General features: G+C 37.2%; 1 non-coding gene across 1 annotated transcript; it reads right to left on the reverse strand.

Annotated features, from left to right (window-relative positions):
- Positions 1-2759: 2759 nt before the first annotated feature.
- On the reverse strand, positions 2760-2863 carry LOC122106110. Its single transcript, XR_006147119.1, has one exon. It is a non-coding gene; the product is annotated as a U6 spliceosomal RNA (small nuclear RNA).
- Between the last annotated feature and the right edge of the window lie 1255 nt (positions 2864-4118).

Consider the following 4118-nt stretch of genomic DNA (forward strand, 5'->3'; position numbering starts at 1 on the left):
TTATAGCAGCAGCATAGTCATTTTTAGAGATTTAAGTATATTCCAACTAGAAGGTAGAAATATAGTCATTTGATTGTTGTTTAAGTGAAATTTATGTGAACATAAATAGGTATGTGAATACATATATTATCCTAAAACGCATTAATCAACTTCTTATCATTTGTTTCAAGGGATAGATATATAGAATAAATCTTTTGCAGTATTTCATATCTATATAATTTTTTAAAACATTTTTCTGAGTGTAAAATCAAATAAATCATTTATCCTAAATGGTCACTTTCTGTTAGGTTTTAAAAAAGAGGTAGCCGAGGAAGAACAGAAGCATATACGTGGTATTCATGTAAGGGGTAGGTTTATTCATCGTTCCGGCTGGCACCAAGTCATCTTGGTCCTCAACGTGGTGGGAAAAGGCCTGGGAAAGAGAGCTGGGAGAGCTGGGAAAGAGAGAGAAAAGAGCTAGAAAAGAGAGCATCTGGGAAAGGTGGGAAAGAGAGAGAGCTAGGAAAGAAAAGAGAGTTGGGAAAAAGAAGAGAAGGAAAGAGCTGAGAAAGAGCTAGAAAAGAGCAGAGAGAGGGCATCTGGGCCTAGGCTAGGCCTTATCTAGGGTATGGGAGGAGAAAGGTGTGGCCACATCAAATTCAGATGTGACCTCAGCGGATGCAGTTGTGACCTCTTCCATGTGTGACAGTTGCCTAGATACCGCAGGTACTGGGTAGAAAATTTGCTGCGAGGAGGGTGGAGTCTGCTTGCCATCCAGGAGCAGACCTTACACTTTCCAAAGCCTGTGTGTCTAATTTCCCTTAGTTTCTTTTTTAAAAAATTTATTGTGAAAATACTGTACAGAGGAGTTACAATTACATTGGCAAGGTAATTAGTACATTTCTTATCAAGCATTGCTACCACCTTTGTTTCCCCTTCCCATCCCTCTCCCCCCCACCCCCGCCCTGCCAAAGTTGTAAAGTTTATTTTTCAACATAATGATTTGTCCATCTCATTGTTGTAATGGGTCCACCTATATCCCTATTTAAACGGTTTGTTTTTGCTCTTCCCCTCCACAAATTATACCAACATCAAATACAAGGAAAGCAGGGATTATACCATGGGGGAAAGACATACAAAGCAACAAAGAAATAATCTTATAAATATGTTAGATACAATTGCAAGAAAGAAAAAAACACATTTGACTACTTATCTTGGGGTTAATTTCACCTAGCATCAACTTATCTGACCTTTTCTTCTTGTCTCAGACATAAACTAGTAGTTCAGATTTCAAACTGACAAATAAATGTAAGGAAGCCAACAAAAAAATTCAGTTCCTCTCATCTGATGATGCCTCTACAGCAATGAGGAAAGAGTTCATCCTGCTAAGGAACTATGATAGGATATCAAAAAGAGAATTCATTCTTCTAGGTCTTCCCTATTTTTGCAATGTAACTTAAATGATGTAAAAAACAATATACCGCTCAGATACTTTTACGTTTTATCAGTTTTGCACATTTTCATATGGACTTCACCTCAATCTAAAACATTCCTTCATTATTCTCTCCCTGATATTTTTACACTACCAAGACCTAAGAACATTTTTATATGATTTTTATTATAAAAAAACTGTACAGGGCTGGGAAGGTGGCTCAGTGGTAGAGTGCTTGCCTTGCATGCATGAGGCCCTGATTTCGATTCCTCAACACCAGATAAGCAGGGGAAAAAAAAGCCGGAAGTGGCAATGTGGCTCATAAGTGGTAGAGCGTTATCCTTGAGCTGAACAGCTGAGGGACAGCGCCCAGGCCAGAGTTCAGGCCCCACAACCGGACCCCCCCAAAAAAAAACTGTACAGAGGTGTCACATTTCTGGGACCAAATAATGAGTACATTTTCTAACAAGCATTGTTCCCTCCTCCCACCATCCCTTCCCTCCCACCTCCACAAATACACTCCCCTCCCCCCTTCCCCTGCCTAAATTGTAAAGTTCATTTTTCAACAGAGTGTCTTGTGCATCTAATTGTTACAATGGGCTAACCTGTATCCCTATTTAACCATTTTGTATTTCCCTTCCCCTCGCCAAATTAGAGAAACGTATACACAGGATGTTGGTTTACCAACATCAAATACAATGAAAACAGGGGTTATAGCATGGGGGAGGAACATACACAGAAACAAAAAAAATCACATCGCACATCATAAGTACATTAGAAACAATAACAAGAAAGTAAAAAAATACTTGTGTCCCTATCTTAGGGTTCATTTCCCTTAATATCATCTTATCTGTTCATATGCACATAGCTTTTGATGTATTCTGCTTATCACAGACATATATTAGTTATTGAAAATAAGGGAAACCATGGGACCTATGTTTCTTTGGACTTGGCTTACTTCGCTTAATACATTTTTTTCCAAGACTTTCCAATTCCTAACAAATTGGGCGATACCATTCTTTCTGATGGAGGCATAGAATTCCATTGTGTATATACACCCACATTTTCTTGATCCATTCATCTACTGAGGGGCATCAGGGTTGGCTCTATATCAGCTATTGTAAATAATGCTGCAGTAAACATAGTTGTGCTGGTAGTTTTAGTATGGTCTTGTTTGTGATCATTTGGGTAAATGCCCCAAAGTGGGATTGCTGGGTCATGGGAGAGCTTTATATGGAGTCTTTTGATGAGCCTCCATATTGCTTTCCAAAGTGGTTGAACAAGTTTACACTCCCACCAAGAATGCAGTAGAGACTCTGTGGCCACATACTCTCCAGCATCTGTTGTTGCAAAAATGGAACATTTCACTAATTTGCATGTCAGCCTTGCTCAGGGGCCATGCTAATCTCTGTATTGTTCCAATTTTAGGGTATTTGCTGCCTAATTGAGCACAGAACATTTTTTATATGTAAAGTGTAATTGATTTTCTTAAACTAGACAATTCAAAAAAAGTAAGCTCAAAAGAATTCTTGTGAAATTTTAGAACCATGTATTTCTTTTTTTTTAGCAATACAACGAACTGTTAGTACCATGTATTTCTTACATAAGCACACATTTAAGAATAAAGTCAAGATTGGCATGTCAAAATCAAAATAATTCCAGATATTTGTTGTTCAAGAGATGTGTAGGAGGAGGAATTCAATTATTCTATACAAGGCACCTGTCATAATGAACACTGCAGCAAGTGTTAAGGTTTGTTAAAAGTTTTAAAGTTTTAAATGTATTTAATTTGGGGCATTTGCTTATATATGCCAAAATTAGGACTGTTTGGCAGGTCATAAACTTTTCTATAAAGTATTTAAGGTTTATGGTAGCAGACATATGGTACTAATTATGTACATTTCAGAGTTTATAGAAATATTACCACTAAGAAGTTGCAAAGTGTTTGCGTAAAGAAGCAGAGTGAAGAGTTAAGACTTTGTTAACTACATAGTTTCTGTTAAATTTTTAGGGCTTCCTTACTTTACATGTTAGTGAGGAACAAATGATGATATAAGCCATATACAAATGATGAGATGAACAATAAAAAGTAATCTTCGTGGGTAACATTAAAGACTACTCATAGCCTATAAAACTCTTTTTAAAGGGCTGGGAAGTTGGCTCAGTGGTAAAGCGCTTGCCTTGCATGCTTGAGGCCCTGGGTTCGATTACTCAGCACCCATAAGCAAAAAAACAATCCAGAAGTGGTGCTGTGGCTCAAGTGGTAGAGCGCTAGCCTTGAGCTGAAAAGCTGGGGGGCAGTGCCCAGACTCAGAGTTCAGGCCCACGACCGGACCCAAAATAAAAACCCAAACAAAATCCTCTTTTTGAACATCATAATCTTAGCCAGTTTTAAATGCACAGGAATATGAGAAAATAGTAAAATCTAATATGTAGAACACTTCAAATACTGAAAACACTGGTAATTGTTTTTTTATTTTATTAATCATTAATATTTAATTTTCGGTTTTCTTTATTTGTTGCATTGTTTCCCTTTTTGTAATATAATACAACTTTTTATAAGTCGTCATCAGGAGGTACTTTGAGAAGCTTACTGGGATGGCCAAAGCATTTTTTATAGGTGCATGTGAGTTTACAAAGAAGAAAATTAAGAACAAAATATTTATTAAAAAAATTATCAAGTACAGTCTGAATCAGGAGGGACGAT

The sequence above is a fragment of the Dipodomys spectabilis genome, unplaced genomic scaffold, assembly GCF_019054845.1.
Source record: "Dipodomys spectabilis isolate Male_0828 unplaced genomic scaffold, ASM1905484v1 ptg000037l, whole genome shotgun sequence".
Lineage (NCBI taxonomy): Eukaryota > Metazoa > Chordata > Mammalia > Rodentia > Heteromyidae > Dipodomys > Dipodomys spectabilis.